The 23,631-nt window shown below is 38.3% G+C and overlaps 1 non-coding gene across 1 annotated transcript; it reads left to right on the plus strand.

Moving 5' to 3' along the window:
• The first annotated feature begins 299 nt into the window (after positions 1–299).
• LOC120272869 lies at positions 300–406 on the plus strand. Its single transcript, XR_005540403.1, has one exon. It is a non-coding gene; the product is annotated as a small nucleolar RNA R71 (small nucleolar RNA).
• The last annotated feature ends 23,225 nt before the right edge of the window (positions 407–23,631 follow it).

Genomic DNA, 23,631 nt, shown 5'->3' on the forward strand with positions numbered 1-23,631 from the left:
CACACCCACTTCAACTCCTCACTGCTACCACTCTAGAAGAAGCTAGAGTGTCTAACTTCTTACTCAGAGACTCCACCTGGGATGCTAATGATGCAACTACATCAATCTCATGAAGTCCGACTATCTTCTTCTGATCTCGGGTATTCTATTGATAACTGTTCATAGCCATCTCCTTAATGAGCTTTGAAGCTTCCTCTAGGGTTTTACTACCTAAGGTACCTCCTGCTGTAGCATCAAGTAACTGTTTCATGATTTTGCTCAAACCATTATAGAAAGTATGGATAATCATCCACTCAAGGAACCTGTGCTGAGGACATTTCCACAGGAGATCCTTGAACGTATTCCATGTCTCAAAAAAAGACACCAATTTTACTTGCACAAAAGAGGATATTTCATTCATGAGCTTCGCAGATTTTCCAGGAGGGAAATATCGAGCCAGGAATGCTTCTACCATCTCCTACCAAGTAGTGATTGATGCTTGAGGCAATGAATGTATCTGACACACCCCTTGCGAGTACATACCGCAAATGCATGGGTTGCCGAAATAATAAAATACCCTGGTGAGTGGGTAGTCGTATCCACAAGGAATAGTGATAAAAAACACAAGGATTGCTATTTAAGTATGATGAAGATGATTCAAAAGTGCTGTGAACAATATCAATGCAAACAAAAAAAAAGAAAATAAGAAAGAGACGCAAGAGAATAATAAGAGAAGCAATCGATAGAAAGTGTGGCGCCCGATATTGCTCTCTCTAGAACTATTGTTTCAAGTGCAAGACCAATCATTATGTCTCCTAACTAATGTTTAATAAGTTGTGGAAATCCTATAACACACGGTCCCAAACCTACGGTCAACCGTGACTAACCCTGCACTATGCCTTGGCGGAAAGGAGTACTCTCGACGTCTCACTCTGTGTGGGGTTACAAGAAGCTCAAGGGACTCCAAGTGATAAACCCTATTCCCTAGTATAGATCCAACAATTTGGTTCAGGCAAAAAACCAATAGTTACAATTAAGCCCCAGCAAGAAGGATTACTTCAACGCTTTACTCTATTGCTTGCGCAACTAAGCCCCAGCGGAGTTCATCGCTTAGTACTTCACTCTATTATAACCGCAAAGAACCCTTGGAAGGCGAACATAAGATAAATCACATCGGAAGGGAAAAGGGATATTCCACTACCTGTCAACTCATCCAAGAGATTACCAAGATGGATTCTCAACCCTAATGTCACTCCAAGGGAAAATCAACTCAACAAGTATTCAAGATTGGAACTCAATTAAAAACATTATTTAAAGAAACATAATAAAAAGTCAATGAAACATTATCATCCTAGGGTTTACAAGTCCAAGTACCCAATAGGGGTTTAGCTCTCCATGGAGAAAGATACAATGAATAATGAAATCGAAGGTAAAACCATGCAATCCATAAGTAAAACCCAATTGAAGTCCGTATCGATGGTCTTGTGAAGTAGCCTCGTCTTCTACAAAGGTTCCGTCATTAAGCCTAGGGCACATCTCGCTGAATCTACGCAGACGAAAGCTCCACTAATAACTATCTTCTGAAGGAAAGCAATGTTGAAGGCCGTAGAACCACTCTAAAAACCTAGCCAAAGCCTCACCAAACCCTAGCCGCAAGCGCATTCAAAATTGGGAGAAAGATGGGAAAAAGATTCTTCAAAACGTTTTAAGTCGCGGCTTAAATAGGGCTGGAATCGGGCATCCACATTGGGGGTGCTTAATTTCCACACACCTGTGTGAATCTCCAGGAATTGAATTTCTACGATGTGTGGACAGTAACTGCTACAGTAATTTGCTGCAGTGGCCTGCTACAGTGCTTTGCCAAAAATGCTCCCGAATCCACACTTTTCATCGAGGCCACATAAACGGGCACACATCCATGCGGTAGATCATGTTACATCTTCAATAAAATTACATTAACAAAGATCTTGCTAGCATTGCACAAGTTAAAACACATGAGTGTGACTGCCTTTGTGCCGCTCTAAACTATGTATTCGCTTGAGCCCAATGGAGGTTGGCACACACTCACATGTCTTTGAACACAACTTGTGTCTTATCGTTTGTTCACTTCAAGATTTCATCAACAAAAATGCATCCACGATCTACTTTTGGTTCCTTTCTTCTATGCTTGTCTCCACAACCCTAGATGCACAAAAGAACACAAATATACATGCATAAGTGATAAAATTTGAGAAAATTAATGCTCAATTTAAGGAAAAAATACTTCATATTACTAATACACAATCACTTATCGGTAACCACTGTTTTACTAATGAAATTGAAAGTAAAAACATGTAATCCATAAGAAAACCCCATCGGTATTCGTGTCGATGGTCTTGTGTAGTAGCCTCGTCCTCTCCAAAGGTCCCCTTGTCAAGCCTAGGGCACACCTCGCCGGATCGGTGCCGACGAAAGCTCCCCCAATAAATATCTTCAAACAGAAATGTGGTGTCGAAGCCATAGAACCACTCCAAAAGCCTTGCCAAAGCCCCCTCTAAACCCTAGCTGCAAGCCACCCAAAAGATGAAAAAAAGATGGAAAGAAACATCCTGAAATCGGGCTGAACCGCGGCGTAAATAGGGCTAGAATCGAGCATCCACACTGGCGTGGGTAATTTCCACACACCCGTGTGGATTTCTGGAAATTTGGTTTTTTGTGGGCTGTGAACAGTAACTACTACAATAAATTACTAGAGTGATTTGCTACATCAATCTACTACAGTACTCCGCTAAAAATACTCCTGAATCCACATTTTTCGTCGGGGCAACATAAACGGGCACACGTCTATGCCGTAGATCACATCGCTTCTTCAATAAAAGGCCTCATTGGTGAAGATCTTGCTATCATTATACAAGTTGGAATACGCAAGTGTGACTGCCTTTGTGCCCCTCCAAATCATTGTAATTTCTTGAACGCATGGAGGTTGGCACGAATTCACATATCTTCGAGCACAACTTGTGTCTTCACATTTGTTCATTCCAAGATTTCATCAAATAGTGCATCCATGATCTCTTTTGCCTTCTTTCTTTCATATTTGGCTTCATAACCCTACATGCATGAAAGTAACACAAATACACATGTATTAGCGCTAAAATTTGATAAAAGTAATTCTCATCATAAGGAGAGAATACTTCGCATTCTTAACACACAAGCACTTATCAGTAATCAAAGAAAGAAACACAAATAAGAACGATGGAAGAATAAGAAAATGTGAAATAGACTAAGTAACGAATAGCTAAAATAGCAAAGTATAAGTGTTTCTACAACGCCTATTCCCCGGCAACGGCACCAAAAACTTGACACACTCCTTGCATTGTGTTTCACAAGTGCACGGGTTATCGAAGTAATAAAGCACCCAACTGGTATGTAGTCAAATCCACAGGGAATAGATGTCTAGAAACAAGAAGTATTGCTATTACCTAGAGTGAAAATTGATTGGTGATTGTGATTCAAACAATTAATGAAAATAAAATGAAAGCCAAGGAAAAAGAGAGCAAACAAGAGTAATTGGAGAGAGTAACAAATGATAAAATGGGGTACTCGGACAATGCTCACCCTAGGACTATTATTTCAAGTGGAAGAACAATATTATGCCTAGTACTTGAAGTTTAAAAAGTCATGGAAATCAAAACATACACGGTCCCAAACCTAAGGTTAATCGTCACTAACCCTCTACACTATGCCCCAGCAGAAAGGGAAACTCTCAACACCTTACACTGTGTCGGACTACTTGAAGCTCTAGGGATTCCAAGTGATGAACCCTATTCCTTAATGTAGATCAAACCCTTTGTTCCAGGCGAAAGATCCCTAATCACAATTAAGCCCCAGTGGAAAAGATCTAATAGCACTTCACTCTATCATGATTGCAAAAAGCCCTTGGAATATGGGAGTTAGGATAAATCACGTTAGAGGGGAAAGGGGCATTCCACTACCGCTCCACTCATCCTCTCAACTCTCTTAAATCTTGCTAAGTCTGACCTAATGAAGTATCACTCATTCACAAGATTACCTAGATGGATTCTCAATCCTAATGTCACTCTAAGGAAAACTCATAACAACAAGCACACAAGATTGAAACTCAATTTAAACACCAATTAAAGAAACATAATAGAAATCAATGAGACAAAATCATCCTAGGGTTTACAAGTCCAAGCACCCACTAGGGGTTTAGCTCTCCATGGAGCAACACAAAAGCAAAGATGAAATCAAAAGTGAATGCAAAAACTTGATAAAGATAACCCCCTTGCTTTCCGTGGTGATGGTCTTGAGGAGCCGCTTCTTCTTCTCCAAAGATTCCTTCATCGAGCATAGGGCATACCCCACCTAATAAAAGTCGTCGGAAGCTCCCCCAATAACTCTCCTCCGAAGGAAATCAATATCGAATGCCGTAGAAACACTCCAAAATACCAACAAAAACCTCTCCAAGCCTTAGCTGCACTCTCCCAAAAGATAGGTAAAAGATCCCCAAAACGATACTTTGAAGCGGTATTTAAAGGGCTGAAATCGAGATTTCACATGAACTGTGGAAATTCCACACGGGCATGTGAATTTTCAGGCTCTTAATTTTCTATGCGCTATGAAGAGTAACTGCTACAATATTTTGCTATAGTACTCCTAAAATCATCGAGGCCACATGGTTGGGCACACATCTATGCGATAAATCATGTCACATTTTCACTTTCAAACATATTGACGAAGCTCTTGACAATATTACATAAGTTGGAGCATATGTGTGTGACTGTCTTTGTGCCCCTCCAATTTGTAAATTCACTTACACATTTTTGAAGATTGGCACACACCCACATGCCTATAATCACAACATGTGCCTTGTTCCTTGTTCGGTACAAGAAATTCCTCAAAAATCGCGTTCATGATCTATCTTTACTTCCTTTCTTCCAAACTTATCTTGACAACCCTAAATGTACAAAATAACACAAATAACATGAATTAGCCATGAAATTTGATAAAAGTGATGCTCAATGTAAGAAAAGTATTCTTAGTAATAATTATACACAACACTTATCATCAATCATCGACTTACTAGAGATTAGAAGATTAATTAGTACTAGAAATCCAGTCCCTCTAGTTCGACAACCCTGCCCCTCATGGGGTATCACTTTATTACTTGTTACGATCCATACATTGCGGAGAGTACATCACTTCACCCAGTAGCGAAGGAAAGTTTAAAATGTCAATAAATAGATAAAAAAGTCAAAGCTTTCTTTGTAATGATTGCACACTTTTCATGTGTATATATCACAAGTATATAGGTCATCAAGTAATACATTGTCTATCAGCATAGTGTCATATTCCTCATTGAACGATAAAAGGCTCCTATTTCTTCCTTTTCACTTAATCAATAGCCTGGAGTCTATGTTGGTTCTTAAATATATTCCTACAAACTAGTTACTAAAATACAATTGAGGATCGTAAAGTGCAATAGGAAGGAGTTGGGTAAACGTATGATGATCCCCTCAACAATTACATGTGAAATAATACTAAGAGATGACAATTTGATCTAGTATTAGATCGAGGGAATTCAACGGCCTACTGATCTCAATCCCTTGGTAACCAGGTCTAAAACACTAGGAACTTAAGATGTAATCTCTTCTACCCCAGCCTCCTACGTTTGCCTTATGTTGAAGAACTTCACTAGAAAGGCTAATCAAACCATAATCCAGAAACCTAGTTATGCCTAATCCCTTCGTGCGCTCTCTACTATTAATGCATGATGAATCCTTCTTGAGAAAATCATCAGAATCTATTAAATTGATGATGAAACTTGTCTCTAGCCACTCAAGTTTGCAGAAATCTGGCCATCTTTAATAAATTCGGCAAAAGAATCCTCCCCTTATTGTAAAACCTAGGGGTGTTTATAACTTGAGTCTGCCATGGCCTCACTATGCCTATTGTAAAGGTCGTGGTGAATAAGTTTTGTTGCTTGGGCCACAAGTCACATACTGGCATGGGTTGTCTCAACATTATGTGGATTGGCAACGTGTATTATGATTTATAATGACTGTTGTGGAGGTCTTTGTGACTTTTGTGCTATTTGCTGTGGCTCCATACGGGCATGGCTGGGTCATGGCTATAATGGAAGTGTACAATGGCCGTGGTCAGGTGTTACCACGCCCGTTGTGAGCTGTGATGGTGCTATAATTTAGCAAGTTTATCTATTTTGCTTCAAAATGCCTCCATATTCACTTCTTTAGCCCTAAGAAGGAATAAAAGCCCATGGTGAACAAAAAAAATAAAATTCTATACTAGTTTGGTATTAAGAATGTCCAATCTCATGCTAAATATAGTATAAATGATGTATAAAGTACATGTTTTCAAGCATTTATGTGTGGCTAATAAGTGCTTTAGTAAACATATTTTTCTATATGTTTTACACGCGTTGAGCATCATTTTTGTCATGGTTTATGTCTCATATATTGTATTTGGTGTTCCTTTGTGCAAATAGGTTGTGAATGCCTTAGAGGAAGAAAATGAAGCAAATATAGGTTATGAAAGGATGTTTTGGGAGTTTTTGTACAACATAAGGATCAAGACACAAGAGGAGCTCATGGTACATGGGGGTGTGTGCCAACTTCCAAAAAAATTCAAGCTAAATTGTGAGTTGGAAGGGCAAAAAGACAGTTACACTCCCATGTCCCTATTTGTGTGAAGAATGCAAGAACTTCCCAATGATGATTCGATGATGAGAAGCCTCATAACCTACCACGTGAACATGTGTTTGACCATGTGGCCTCAAGAGAATAGTTTGTGAGCCGTGTTTATGAAGAGTACTATAGCTAAATAATGCAGCAAATCACTTTAGCAGTGTTGTAGTAAAAATACTATTAAACACGATCGCGTGAAAATTCCATGCGGTCACGTGGGAATTTCTGAAGCTCATGCGAGTGCGTGAAAACTCACACGGTCGCATGGAGGCACGTGACAGATAAATTTTTCGACTATAAATAGCACTTTTGCCCTATTCTTTAGAGACTTTTTGCTAGCGTTTGAAGGGCGAAGCAGATAATGTTTGAAGAGGAGGTCTTTGTCGAATTTGGGTTCTTCACTAACTTTGATAGATCTATCCTCCTTCATATCATCAAAGGAACCTTCAGCAACCTAGCTTCAGACTGAGATCCTTCAAGACATTGAGCGACCCATCAAGACCATCATCAACAATTCAAGGGAATTTTATTCCATGGTTTTCATTGTTTTTCATTGCACTATTATTTGCTTTGCAATTTGCTCCATGGAGGGCTAAACCCTAGTAGGTATTTGGGTATGTGAACCCTAGGATCATACTTTTTGTATTGATTTACTTTATGTTTTCTATTGAATCGGAGTCTATTTGAGTTTCAATCTTGTTTTTTCATTGCTTGTGTGTTGTATTAATCCTTGTGATTGATTTGTATTGCATGATTCACAGCCTTGGTGAGAGAAAGATGTCTCCATTAGGGTTTGAACTCCAAGATTAAAGAGGGTTGAGAGGGTGAGTCATGAGATAGTGGAGTGCCCCATTTCCCCTCCGATGAGTGCTTCCTATCTCTGTATTCCCTAGGCTTTATGCAACCAGATATGGTGTGAGGCGTGAGATTGAGAGATTTCTCCGCTGGGACCTTATAGCGGGTTAGGGATCTTTCACTTAGAAGCATAGTTAGATTGTCTTTAGGAATCAGTTATACTTTTAGGTATCCCTAGAGTTTATTGCGGTCATATGTGGTGTGAGGGGTTGAGATTGAGCGATTTCTCCACCGGGACCTCGTAAGGGACTAGTATCGGTGGCTCGGAGGTAGGGACCGATTGTTCTTGGATTACCTTGACTTATTTAACTCGATTTAGAAACATTTAGTAAGTCTTACGCTTCATTTTAGATCCTAAGGGAGCATTGCCCGGGTACCTCATCCTTATTGATTGAGACTTCCCTTATCTTTATTTTTTTCCTTGCTTGCTGACACATCCTAATATGCGTGTAAACCGCAAGTGCACGGGTGTCGAAGTAATAATTACCCCTGTGAGTGGGTAGTCGAATCCACAAGGAACGGAAGAATTAGTATTAACCAAATCTTAGTTATCTAGTCAAAATTAATGGGTGTAATGAAATGAACTAATTACAAGAGAATTAGTAAGAAAGCAAACGGGCAAGAAAACAAGTAAAGGAGATCTCAATCAGTAAAGATGAGGTACCCGGATAATGCTCCCCCTAGGATCTAACATGAAGCTCACGATTCACTAAATGCTTCTAAACCGAGTCTAATGAGTCGAGGTAATCCAAGAACAACCGGCCTTGCTTCCAAGCCACCGGTACTAGTCCCCTACAAGGTCCCGGTGGAGAAATCGCTCAATCTCAACACCTCACACCCCATATGACCGCAAGACGCTCTAGGGACACCTAAGAGTGAAACCAATTCCTAAAGATAGATCCAACCCTAATTCCCGGCGAAGGATCTCTAACCCCCTACAAGGTCCCGGCGGAGAAATCTTTCAATCTCACGCCTCACACCAAATATGGTTGCATAGAGTTTAGGGAATACAGAGATAGAAAACACTCAATCGAAAGGGAAAGGGGACACTCCACTATCTCATGACTCACCCTCTCAACCCTCTTTAACCTTGAAGTTCTAACTCTAATGGAGACCTCTCTCTCTCTCATCAAAGTAACAAATCATGTGAATCCAATCAACCACAAGGATTAATTAAACAAGCAAGCAATGGGAATACAAGATTAAAACTCAAATCAACTCAGATTTAAAAGAAACATAAAGCAAATCATTACAAAAACATAAATCCTAGGGTTCACATGCCCGAATACCTACTAAGGTTTAGCCCTCCATGGAGCAAGGTACAAAACAATGATTATTACAATGAAAAGCAATGAAAACCATGAAGTAAAACCCCCTTAAATTCGTGATGATGGCCTTGATGGGTCGCCCAACGTTTTGAAGAATCCTTCTCCGAAGCTAGGTCGCCGAAGGCTCCCTCTTTGCTATCACGGAGAGAAGATCGATCAAAGTTGGTGATGGACGCCCCCCAATACCGCCAAAGACCTCTTCCAAAACCCCTAGCAGCCTTGCTTTCAAAGTGCTCGACAAAACCCTCGCCAAAAGTCTCCCAAAAATAGGGCAAACGGCCTATTTAAAGCCCAAAACCGCGCCTGTCACGTGCCCTCACGCGCCCGTGTGGATTTTCCACGCGGCCGCCTGGGCTGCAGGAATTTCAATGCGGGCACATGAACAGTAATTTTGCTACATGTACTTTTCACAAAACGCGATCCGAACAATTTTCTCTTGAGGCCACATGTCCGGGCACACGTCCATTTGGTAGGCTATAGAACTTTTCTTCATCGACATATCTTTGAGAGGTCTTGCAATCCTCACAAAGAGAAAGAACATGAAGATGTGGCTGCCTTTGTGAACTTCCAACTAGTGAATTGACTTGAATCTTCTTGGAAGTTGGCACACATCTCCATGTTTATGAACTCCTCTTGTGTCTTGGTCCTGGAATTGAACAAGAACTCCCAACATTGTGTCTTTATAGCCTATCTTTGCTTCCTTTTTACTCTTCAAGGCATTCACAACCTATATGCATAAAAGAACACCAAATACACAATTTGAGACATAAACCATGGTAAAAATGATGCTCAATGTATGTAAAACATATATAAAAATATGTCTACTCAAGCACTTATCACTTGCTTGCAATATTCATACTCTTGCAATTGAGTTCATTTCACCATAATCTTGATTCTGACTACATAACTGAGAAGTGGTTATTACTAATACTTCCATTCCCTATGCATTCGACTACCCGACTCATCACATATCCACTCAGAGGAAAGTCTTTTCGTAATGGATGACCCTCGAAAAAATGGATCTGTTGAAACACACATGCACTTGGGGTACATGCACGCAAATTGGTGTGTCAACCGCCATTGCCATATAATTAGTTGAAAAGTCTAGGAGGATGGGAGGTTTTAGTTGATATTAGGCTTACAGAGATTTGGGCAGAGATCTTTACTGACATGAGGTTTGTGGGAGGATAAGAAGAAAGTAGGAATTGAGGAGATAAGAGGTGGAGAGAAGGAGAGAGGAGCTATGTATGATGAGGGAGGTGGTTGCTACAAGGGTTCAATTGAGGTGTCTAATTTAAGATCTAGGGTTTATCTCAAGATCAATACTGTTCAATGATACCCGCTTGAGTTTTTTCTTTTTTCACAATGAATCTTGTTTATACTTGTTGAAATTTACTGTTTATAAATACAAATGAATTATTTATAGTTATATTGGAAGATATTTTGAATTGAAATATCAAATTTAAATAACAAATTTTATAATTATAATTATATTTACTATCATATTTTATTATTATTTATCTCTATAATTTATTATCAATACCAATCTGTAATCAAGTTGACTATGGTTGTACAATAGAGCCTTAACGTTCAGGCTTTGCAGGATTAATACCCAAACTAGCTCTGACTACCTTGATTTGGGACCTAGGAAAACCATCGCTTTGTTTTAAATATTTATTTTAATTTTCTACCATAATATTTTATCATAATTTTTCAAGTTTGATGATGAGTCCGCAAGCGCATGGGTCGTCAAGTAATAAACCTCATGCACAAGTGACAAGTTCCCATTGCGTATATCCCGCAAGTGCACCGGTTTGTCGAAGTAATAATCCTGGGTGAGAGGGTCGAATCCACAGGTAGTAGGGAGTAAAGACACTTAATTCGATTTTTAGCTATGTGGAGTATCAACAATGATAAGTGTGATAATGATTCAATTCTCAACAATTAAAAGCAACAAGTAAGAGAGCAAAAATAAGGAGGAGGCAAGGCAATCGATAAAGATGGGGTACTCAGATGATGCTTCACCTAGGAAAATCGCTTCAAGTGCAAGAACTCTCTATTATGCTTCCTGATCAATGCAATGGTGAGTCGTGGAAATCGTTACATACATAGTCCCAAATTTAAAGTCAACTATGCCTAACTCTATTCATGTCCCGAAAGAGAGATAAAATAACCTCTCAACCTCGCAATCGAATTAACTTAAACGGGCACATGTTTCATGCACAAGTGACAAGTTCCCCTTGCTTATATCCCGCAAGTGCACGGGTTTGTCGAAGTAATAATCCCGGATGAGCGGGGTCGAATCCACAGGGAGTAGGGAGTTAAGACACTTAATTCGATTTTTAGCTATGTGGAATATCAACAATGATAAGTGTGGTAATGATTCAATTCTCAGAAATTAAAAGCAACAAGTAAGAGAGCAAAAGTAAGGAGGAGGCAAGGCAATCGATAAAGATAGGGTACTCGGATGATGCTTCACCTAGGATAATCGCTTCAAGTGCAAGAACTCTCTATTATGCTTCCTAATCAATGCAATGGTGAGTCGTGGAAATCCTTACATACATAGTCCCAAATCTAAGGTCAACTATGCCTAACTCTATACATGTCCCAGAGGAGAAATCGAACAATCTCAACACCTCGCACTCGCATAGAGTTGCAATGAGCTCTAGGGATTCCAAGTGATAAATCTCTTCCTAGATTTGGACCTAACCCTTTGGTCCAGGCGGAAGGTCCCTAGCCACAATTAAGCCCTAGATACTAAGATCACCTCAACGCTTCACTCCATTGCACGCGCAACTAGGCCCCAGCGGAGGTTCATCCCTTAGACCATTCACTCTATTTTGGCAGCAAAGAACTCAAGGAACGGAGGTAGAATCTATCACGTCGGAGGAGAAAGGGGACGCTCCTGTACCTCTCTACTCACCCTCTCAACCCTCTCCAACCTAGCTTTGTCTAACGCTCGTGGTGTGTCACTCACTCACAAGGTTACCGACAAGAACTCTAAACCCTAGTGTCACTCTAGGGGAAATGTTCATACAATCAAGCATTCAAGGTTGGAACTCACAATAAACATCAATTTATTGAAAGCATAATAAAGAAGTTCAAAGAAACGAATACATCCTAGGGTTCACAATCACCCAAGTACCCACTAGGGGTTTAGCTCTCCATGTAGCTAAGTACAGTCAAAGAAATTGAATGTAAAAGTAATGAATCCATAAAGAAACCCCCTCGATGGTCGTGTCAATGGTCTTGCGGAGAGTCCTCTACTCGTCGTCCAATGATTCCCTCATCCGGTATAGGATACGCCTCGATGGAAGCTCCCCTACCAACCTTCTTCCTAATGGAATCACGATGTCGGAGCCGTAGAACCTCTCCAAAACCTTGGCGAATACCCCTTGAAACCCTAGCCGAAGCCCTCTCACAAGTTGGGGAAAAGATGGAGAAAAGAATACCAAAATCGGGGCTGAATCGGCTTTAAATAGGGCTGGAATCGGGCGACTACATGGGCGTGTATGATGTCACACACCCCTGTGGAATTTCCACACGGGTGTGGATAATTTCCACACGCCCGTGTGGATTCTCTGTTTCTAGGGTTTCTCGGCTGGCTGTGAACAAGGCTGCTATAGTACTTGCTACAGTGCTCTGCTACAGTCTTCCACCTGAATAACTTCCCAATTCCATACGTTCATCAGGGTAACGCAAACGGGCACACGTTCACGTCGTGAATCACTTGCTTCTTCAATGATATATATGTTGGTGGAGCTCCTGTTCTTGTATGCATAAGACGGAATGCTCGAGTGTGACTGCCTTTGTGCCCCTCCAAATGGATGTGCTCACTCGAATGCGAGGAGGTTGGCACACACTCTAGCATCTCACACCTGTCCTATGTCTTCGCGTTTGAACTTTAGCAAGATCTCCTCCAAAATCAGTGCATTATGATCCACATTGGGCTATTTCCTTCATACTCGGCTTCACAGCCCGACCTACGTAAAAGTAACATAAAAACACACATATTAATGTAAAAACCTGAGAAAAGTAATACTCAAGATAAGGAATGAATGCTTCGCATTCATATCGCACAAGCACTTATCATAGGTTTACCCCGATGGTCATGGTGGTTAACTCCTAATCCCATACAATATTGGCTCGGAATCTCTTCTAGGAAAATCCTCCTAAGGTTGCATTAAGCCTAAGGAAATCTCTAATTAGGGTCAAACACAATATCTAGGTTTTCCCTAATGGTTAGAGGGTACAAAATACCCGATGGTGATGGTTTATTCGTACATAAATCAGTTTCAAGATAAGTGAGTCTAGTACAAGGGCGTAGGTCACACAACCAAGTACAACCTCAAAGTTGAACCACAGAGTTCTCATGCAATCCAACACATCAAAAAATACAAAGCTTGAACCACAAATCAAACCAAATGCACTAAAAATAAATCACAACAACCAGACAAGCAAGTTCATCCTATGGTTCATCAGATGCCCGGTAACCTTGGGAGTCTAGTTCAACATGAATAAGAGAGAGATCTCAAAATCAAAGACAAACTCTTTTAGATGTGTTAACTAAAAGGTGGTGATTGGAATCTGGCGAATTAGCACTGACGAACTCCTAGATGATCTCCTTAATAGCAACCTTCTTCTCTCCTTTAATCTTGCTCCTCAGATCTATCTCCTCCATCCCCTTGAAGCCCTAGAGAATGATGGTGGAGAAGGGTGGCCAAAGACCCCTTCAATGATGCCCGCAAGGTCCTCATGGCCCCTTCAAAGACCCCTTCAATGATGGTGGAGAAAGGATGCCCGCAAGGCCCTTGGGATTCTGCCAGGATTTTTCCGAAAGTTCAGTAAACTACTACAGTATCTGCTATAGTAGCTTTGCTACAGTTATCTGCTGCAGTACATGTATGCAATTTCATAAGGCCACAAGGTTGCCCGCAAGCAAAACCTGAGGCTTTGCCATTTCTTTAGTCATCAGTGCTATAGTGATTGCTGCAATGTCTGGAGCTCTAAAACGTCGTTTTTATTCCCAATTTCTTCCTAAATTGCGTTGTTGAGCTCACCTAGGTTTTTTGGAGACCTGTACCACAAATGGAACCAATTAAACCACAAAGGGTATTAATTTATCAAAATATACATGAATAGTGCAAAATGTATACATATAAAATATATACATTTAGGCGTTTATTATTTAATTTAGTTAAAATATGAGAAGTTTAAAATAAATATTCTTAAATAATTAACACAAATCCACAAAACCGTTGAAAAAAAATTGTGGTCAAAAAATACTTTTCATTTTAAGATTAAAATTAACTTTAGTAAAATTCATGATCAATTATGAACTACTTTACTTTTTGGATCCGTTGTTTGATAATTAACTGTAGCCTCATAATTAGTTTGATTTTTCTATCTAGATATTTTGTCATAATTTTTTGAAATTTAATTCAATTAAAGTATGAGAGGTTTAAAATAAACATATAAAAATATTTATAAGAAACATACACACAGTGAAAATAAATTTATTTCAACTATAATTCAGCATTATTGGTGAATCACCTTTCTAATTGGACCAATATTTACTAGCTACAGGGCCTTTTCTTTTCAATCAGAATATCTTATCATGATTTTTTAAAATATAGTTTTATTAAAATTTGAGAGGTTTAAAATAAACATATTAAACTATATAATGCACATGCAGACACAATAAAAAAAAAAACATAAACACTGATTTTTTTTTTTTTATTTCAGTTATAATTCAGGATTAGTGATGGATTGCCTTTCTAGTTAAGCCATTATTTGCTGGCTATAGAGCTTTTTTTTTATAAATCCGGATATTATATCATGATTTTTAAAATTTTAATTTAATCAAAATATGAGAGGCTAAAAATAGACATATTTAAACATTGAACACATACACACACAATGAAAATAAAACTGATTTTTTATTTCAACTATAATTTTAGGATTAGTGGTGGGTTGCCATGCTAGTTGGGCCATTTTTAGTTGGCTATAGGCCCGTGTTTTTTTATTTATTTTAGGACTAAAATAAACCTTTGGTACAATTCAAAATTAATTGTGAACTACCTAACTATTTTAATAATGAAAGTGAAAAAGAAAATGCATTTCGATAGCCAATAACCAGACAGGGATATTTCACCAAAGAGCATGTTCGCCTCAAAATTTTAGTGAGATCTCATATTGGGACATGATTTGGCTTTAGGTCCTATTTAGAGTCAAACTTCCTTTAACCTATACTTATTAGATTCATTCTAGATATTATATTTTTTGTAATGTGTATACAATAAATAATTTCCTTTAGAATGATAATTATAAATTTTAATAAATTTCTTTTAAAACAAATTATATATACAATAATATATCAAAACATCGTACAATAAATGAATTGTTTAAAAACCTTATTTCTATATATATACACATATACACACAACATAATATATATATATATATATATATATATATATATATATATATATATATAAAGAGAGAGAAAGAGAAAGAGAGGTCTAGTCTTCTAAGAGCATATATATATATATAGTTAACCATCGGAATTTGAATCCAACGATTGCACATCATCCGATGGTGTAAATAATATTCATCAACAGTGTTATAAACAATGCAAAGTGAGATGCATAGTTCTTGCATCACAACCGCTCGATCAACATCTCAATAGTTACCCTTCAATCATGACCGTCCAACCTAATTTCTATCCCCCCCTTTGCCCTGTTTGAAATTTATTTTTAAAACCAACACACACACACCCTTTAACAACCCAGTACAACTGAGACACACCTGAATATGCGTGTAAACCGCAAGTGCACTGGTGTCGAATTAATAATTACCCCTGTGAGTGGGTAGTCGAATCCACAAGGAACGGAAGAATTAGTATTAACCAAATCTTAGTTATCTAGTCAAAATTAATGGGTGTAATGAAATGAACTAATTACAAGAGAATTAGTAAGAAAGCAAACGGGCAAGAAAACAAGTAAAGGAGATCTCAATCAGTAAAGATGAGGTACCCGGATAATGCTCCCCCTAGGATCTAACATGAAGCTCACGATTCACTAAATGCTTCTAAACCGAGTCTAATGAGTCGAGGGTAATCCAAGAACAACCGGCCTTGCTTCCAAGCCACGGTACTAGTCCCCTACAAGGTCCCGGTGGAGAAATCGCTCAATCTCAACACCTCACACCCCATATGACCGCAAGACGCTCTAGGGATACCTAAGAGTGAAACCAATTCCTAAAGATAGATCCAACCCTAATTCCCAGCGAAGGATCTCTAACCCCCTACAAGGTCCCGGCGGAGAAATCTTTCAATCTCATGCCTCACACCAAATATGGTTGCATAGAGTTTAGGGAATACAGAGATAGGAAACACTCAATCGGAAGGGAAAGGGGACACTCCACTATCTCATGACTCACCCTCTCAACCCTCTTTAACCTTGAAGTTCTAACTCTAATGGAGACCTCTCTCTCTCATCAAAGTAACAAATTATGTGAATCCAATCAACCACAAGGATTAATTAAACAAGCAAGCAATGGGAATACAAGATTAAAACTTAAATCAACTCGGATTTAAAAGAAACATAAAGCAAATCATTACAAAAACATAAATCCTAGGGTTCACATGCCCAAATACCTACGAAGATTTAGCCCTCCATGGAGCAAGTTACAAAACAATGATTATTACAATGAAAAGCAATGAAAACCATGAAGTAAAACCCCCTTAAATTCGTGATGATGGCCTTGATGGGTCGCCCAACATCTTGAAGAATCCTTCTCCGAAGCTAGGTCGCCGAAGGCTCCCTCTTTGCTATCACGGAGAGAAGATCGATCAAAGTTGGTGATGGGCGCCCCCCAATATCGCCAAAGACCTCCTCCAAAACCCTAGCCGCCTTGCCTTCAAAGTGCTCGCCAAAACCCTCGCCAAAAGTCCCTCAAAAATAGGGCAAACGACCTATTTAAAGCCCAAAACCGCGCTTGTCACGTGCCCTCACGCGCCCGTGTGGATTTTCCAAGCGGCCTCGTGGGCTGCACGAATTTCCACGCGGGCGCGTGAATAGTGATTTGCTACAGTACTTATACAGTAAAATTGCTACATTACTTTTCACGAAACGCGAACCGAACACTCTTCTCTTGAGGCCACATGTCCGGGCACTCGTCCATGTGGTAGGCTATAGAACTTTTCTTCATCAACATATCTTTGAGAAGTCTTGCAATCCTCACAAAGAGAAAGAACATGAAGATGTGGCTGCCTTTGTGCCCTTCCAACAAGTGAATTGACTTGAATCTTCTTGGAAGTTGGCACACATCTCCATGTTTATGAACTCCTCTCGTGTCTTGTTCCTTGAATTGAACAAGAACTCCCAACATTGTGTCTTTATAGCCTATCTTTGCTTCTTTTTTACTCTTCAAGGTATTCACAACCTATATGCATAAAAGAACACCAAATACACAATATGAGACATAAACCATGGTAAAATTGATGCTCAATGTATGTAAAACATATATAAAAATATGTCTACTCAACGTACTTATCAACAACCCTCAGGTATTGTTCCTTGCCATTGTTTGCTGCCCTATCTCCTTACTCCTATCTCTATCACTCTTCCTTTTCTCTCTCTTACTTTTCGTTCTCTACATACATATTGACTGACATATATATATATATATATATATTGTTTTTAATGTGTATCCTAAAATTTTGAATGACTTCTAAATCCAAAGTTTTAAGTGGAAATATTGGTTCATGCTGAAGTGGTAACATTCCTAATGATGCTGCACTTTTTGATAGTCAAGATGATAATAATAACATACCTTTGTGGAAATATGTAATGAAGTTACCAAAAACAAATGAAGGAGGGAGCATAAGTTTCAAATGTAATGATAAGTGCTTAAGTAAACATGTTTTTATGCATGTTTTACATACATTGAGCATCATATCTTATATGGTTTATATCTCATTTCTTGTATTGGGTGTTCTTTCATGCATATAGGTTGTGAAGCCATTGGGAATTCAAAAGGAAGCGAAGATAGGCTAGCAAGGGACAATGTTGAGAGTTCTTGTGGGAATAAAGGAGGAAGACACAAGAGGAGTTCTTGTATGAGCAGATGTGTGCCAACTTCCACGGTTATGCAAGCCAATTTATTAGTGGAAGGGCACAAAGGTAGCCATGTCTCCACATTCCTTCTCTTTGTAAAGATTTCAAGACTTTTCAAGATGCATAGGTGAAGGAAAAGCCTTATAGCCAACTACATGATCGTGTGCCCGATTGTGTGGCCTTAAGAGGAGAATGGTGGTCATCGTGTTTTTGTGAAATCACTGTAGCAAAGTACTATAGTGATTTTACTGTAGTAGTAATGTAGCAGAAATTACTATTCACTTGCCAGCGTGGAAATTCCTACAGTCCACGCGGGAGCATGGAAAATCCACACGGGTGCGTGGGAGCACGTGACAGGCGCGATCTGAAGCTATAAATACACCGTTTGGCCGATTCTAAAGGGACTTTTTGCTAAGCTTTGAGCATAGACTTGGAGAGAAAGGCGGTTAGAGTTTGAGGAGAAGGTCTTCGCTGATTGAGAGGGAGTTCTTCACCAACTTTGATAGGTTCCTTCGACGTCATAGCATTGGGGAGCCATTGGCGACCTAGCTTCGGAGAGGAACCCTTCAAGACGTGGAACTACAAATCAAGGCCAATCCGCACGATTTCAAGGGGGTTTTCCCTATGGGTTTTATTGCTTTTCATTGTATCCATTATTGTTTTGTAACTAGGCCCATGGAAGGCTAAACCGTAGTAAGTATTTGGGCATGTGAACCCTAAGATCTATACTTTGTATTGATTCTCTTAATGCTTCTAGTTAATCCGAGTTGTTTTGAGTTTTAATCTTGTGATTTAATTTCTTTCTAGTGTTGTTAATCCTTGTGGTTGATTTACATTGCATGATTTAATACTTTGATGTGAGACGTCTCCATTAGAGTTAGATTGCCAAGATTAAAGATTATTGAGAGGGTGAGCCTTGGGATAGAGGAATGTCCCCTTTCCCCTTTGATTGAGTGTTTCCTATCTCTGTATTCCTTTTTCTGTTTGTAACCATATTTGGTGTGAGGCGTGAGATTGATCGATTTCTCCGCCGGGACCTTGTAGGGGGTTAGGATCCTTTGCCGGGAATTAGGGTTGGATCTACATTTTGGAATCGGTTTCACTCTTACGTTTCCTTAGAGCGTATTGCGGTCATATGGGGTGTGAGGTGTTTAGATTGGTTGATTTCTCAATCGGGACCTTGTAGGGGACTAGTGCCTTTTGCTTGGAGACAAGGATTGGTTATCATTGGAATACCTCAACTCATTAGACTCGATTCTAGAGCATTTAGTGAATCTTGAGCTTCATAGAAGATCTTAGGGGGATCATTGCCCGAGTACCCCCATCTTTTGTGATTGAGACTCTTCTACTTTATTTCTTGCATACTTGTTTACTTTGCTTGCAATTAAGTTCACTCCATCATATTCATTGATTCTGACTAGATAATTGAAAAGTGGTTATTACTAATACTTCTGTTCCCTGTGGATTCAACTACCCGATTCACAGGGTAATTATTACTTCGACACCCGTGCACTTGCGGTTTATAGTCATATTTGGACGTGTCATGTAACCATTGCAATATCACTTTTAAAGGTTCATATTTTAGGGTCATAGCCTATTTGTTGAAGCTTAGTGATCATGGGATTCAGGTATGTGCCAAAGTAACACTACATCATCATAATAGAAGAAGCTGAATTCAAATCAATACCAAAAACAAGTCTATTACCACCTTCCTCTCAATCACATGTTTCTTTTGCCACAAATCTTATGAAGGATAGATCTTTGGGTCTAGAAAAAAGAAAGAGAGCTTTGGAAAAAGCATTTAACCTAATAGTTCAAGAGAATTTGGATTCTAGAATTGCTCAAATGTTTTATTCCAGAGGATTGCCTTTCACCTTTCAAGAAATCCTTATTTTGTGAGTACACTAACATATGCTGCCAATAATATGGTTTTTGGCTATATACCTCCAAGGTTTAATTCTTTGCATGCTTCACTGTTGCAAAAAGAAATGGCACATATAGAGAGTTTGCTGCAACCTATAAAGGGAACATGGAAGGAAAAAGAAGTTAGTCTTTTATTTGCTGGATGCACTAATATACAAAGAAGGCCATTAATAAGTTTTATGGCCTCTTCTAAAGGTGGGGCTATTTTTTAAAAAAAGTGTTTATTGTAAAAGGAAGAACACTAAAATTGGAGCTCATAATGTTGTTCAAGTAATAACCCACAATGCACCAAGTTGTAAAGTGGCGGATCATTTGTGGAAACACCTTGTGTAGTGCATACATTCAAACTTGCTCTCAAAAATATTTGTGCCACTAAAAATACTGAGAAAATGCAATCACTTATTATGCTTTGCAGTAGATAACTCAAGATGGTGATGATGCTATTTTTGTAAGGAATTTCATAATGAATCATTCAATAAGGTTGGCAATATTCAATGTGTGTAGAAACTCATTTTTCATCTGTTGTTATCATCATAAAATGACTCAAACTTATTAGATAGAGTTTTAAAGTATGGTAATTAGTGAAGAATGGTCCTCTTTTTTTTAAATAAAAAATAATAATGTTTCTAAAGCTACAAATGTGAAGGAAATAATTTTGAATAATTCATGATGGGACCAAGTGGTGCAATCTTTTACTACACTTATCTATGATATACTTTGGGTTATGGACGCTAATAGACCTACACTTCACTTGGTGAATAAGATGTGGGATACAATGATTGAAAAGGTGAAGATAAGTATCTATAAGTATGAACTTAGACAAATAGAGGAAAAATCAACCTTATATAAAGTTATATATGCTATACTTCTTGATCGATGGACCAAGAATAGTATGCCACTTCATTGCGTGGCCCATTCTTTAAATCCAAGGTAATCATCTTGACTTTTGTATTTCTTTTAATACATATTATAATAAGTTAAATGAATAAAATCTTAACTGATAAACATCTAAATTTATTTTCAATATATAGGTCCTATTATAATGAGTGGCTTAATGAGGTCCCAGATCGTCTTCTTCCACATTGAGATTCAGAAATATAAATAAGAGAAAAGAAATAAATGTTTAAGAAGATATTTTCCTTTTAATGAGGAATCAAGATTATACTAGATTTAAGGGAGCTTTGGGTGCTTTTGGATCTTTTGATTCATTACAAGATTGATGGAATTTCGAGTGCAAGTCTTGGTGGTTGGTTCATGGGTCATCTACACCTTCACTTCAAGATCTCTCTTTCAAGCTCCTCAGGCAACTTTCCTCATCATCATGTTATTAAAGAAATTGGAGCACATATTTTTTTTATTCACTCACTTAAGAGAGACAAGATGAATTCTCAACACATGGACGATTTAGGTTTTATACATACTAATCTTCAACTATTTTCAAGAGGACAACAAAGAAGAATTATTCCCCAATTGCCTTTCTTCCCTTTTGTCCCTTCCTCTTCTCTCTCTTCCTTTTCTTACATTCTCTGACCCTGTTCTCTACATTTTTCTTCCCTGTTATTTTGTGTTGAGATATCCCTTCCAACATAATGGTGAATCAAATTATATATAGGCCAACACTAAAGATCCCTAATCTAGCATTATTGTCTATGAAGCATGGGCACGGATACAAGGACACGACACAACACAACACAGAAACGACAGCATGACAATTTTCGAAAATTAAGGATATGGGTACAATAGGACACGACAAAAATATATATATATATATATATTATATATGTATTTTTTTTGTAAAATAATCATTATAAGTGCCAATAATTATATTTTCTATTAAAATATAAGTAACTTTATAGTAAATATATTGCAATTTGTTATAGCATATGCTAAAAAAAGAGTCTTTAGCATTGAAGTAACAATAGCAAATATACTAACTCCCAAAAAACACTTCATTCATGTTCAATTTAAAGATAAAATATGCGAAACAAAACAAAGATAAAACATGAGAAACAAAACAAAGATAAAACATGCAAAACAAAACAAAATTTCAAGTTCAACTCATAAAAATAGAATTAATTTTCCATATCTTCTTCATTGCTAAAAAGTATTTTCTTCATCTCCAGCTCATCAAGAGACAAGTTAGAAACTTCAAGAACACCAACACCTTCAAATGAGTCAAAGACATCACTACCAATGCCCTAATTCTTGGATTCCTCTTCATTGTATTGAGGAGACCTTCTTGAAAGTAGTCAGATTGTTAGGCTAGATAACAAAAAAGGTATTATTAGTAGTACTCTTATTCCCTGCAGAATACTATAACCCCACTCATCACTTTATTACTTGTACAACCCATGCAGTTATGGACACAACCACTCAGTCAGAGCATGTCTCCAATGTCCAGCCCAATGCTATCCTTATCAACCTATGCTGGTTAAATATTCAAGATGACAAAAGCTATCCACAAATTCACAATTTAAACTGATCACTAAAGCCTTCATTAGCTCCTCAATTAAACAATTAAGATTCCACAACAATAGAAGTGGCTCACCAAGCGCCTCGGATATGATTTGCATATTGTCTATAAACTAAGGGCCAAGAATGATCTAGTAGATGCTTTTTCTCAAATTATGTATTGCTATAATTTTATAAAGGATAAACCTCTCCAGCCACACTCTTTGCTTTAGTACAAAATTGCCTTTCAGACCACCATGACTACTCAATCAAGGATGGCCTTCTTCTAAACAAAGGATGGATTTTCATTCCACTAGAATCTATTTTTCAGCAAATCCATCTCACAAAGATCACAATTCAACCATTAGAAGCCATGCCGGAATACAACACACTCTCATTCGTGTGCTAATACCTTCGATTGGGTTGGGCTTTGAAGGATAGTCTATCATTTTGTCGCTCATTCCTTCTAGTGTTAAACAATAAGGCCCTTTAATAGAGCTCCTCAAGGGCTAGTGCAACCACTACCACTTCCTAGTAAAATTTGGGAGCTCTATCTCTCTTGACTTCATTACTAACCTTCCTCCACCTTTTGGAAAGACTACAATGATGTTTGTTGTAGACCTATTATTCAAGCATGCACATTTTTCATAGTTGGACTCCCATTTTACTGTTTCTTAAGTTGTTAATGTGTTTGTTAAAGATATTGTTTATCAACATAGCATTCCTTCTAGCATAATATCTGACAATGATCCCATCTGTGTGAGTGTCTTTTGGCAAGAATTGTTTAAATTGTAGGGAATTTCTTTAGTAATGAGTAGTGCATATCACCCATTGAAGAATGGAAAACTTAAGACTTGAACTACTGCCTAGAGGAATATATTCACTGTTTGTGGTTGATCGCCTCGTCAGTGGCCCTAATATCTTTCATGGGTGGAATGGCATTACAGTACTCTTTGGCACTCTACTATACAAATGACTCCTTATGACATTGTCTTCACTAAGCCTCCTTTTTCCCATCTAAACTATAAAAGACCCTTCATCAGTTGCTTCGGTTAATGAGTTGCTAACTACTTGCATCACTAACCTTTCCATTATACATGAGAATCTGCTTGCTTCATGCTCAAAATCACATACAAAATCAAGCTAACTCATGTTGCATTGATGCTTCTTTGAAGTGTGTGATTGGAATGTTCTCAAACTCCAATTTTATTACCAATCTTCTCTAACTCATCTGTAATCCAATAAGCTTCCTGTAGATTTTATGGGCCCTTCTTA

The sequence above is a fragment of the Dioscorea cayenensis genome, chromosome 11, assembly GCF_009730915.1.
Source record: "Dioscorea cayenensis subsp. rotundata cultivar TDr96_F1 chromosome 11, TDr96_F1_v2_PseudoChromosome.rev07_lg8_w22 25.fasta, whole genome shotgun sequence".
Taxonomy (NCBI): domain Eukaryota; kingdom Viridiplantae; phylum Streptophyta; class Magnoliopsida; order Dioscoreales; family Dioscoreaceae; genus Dioscorea; species Dioscorea cayenensis.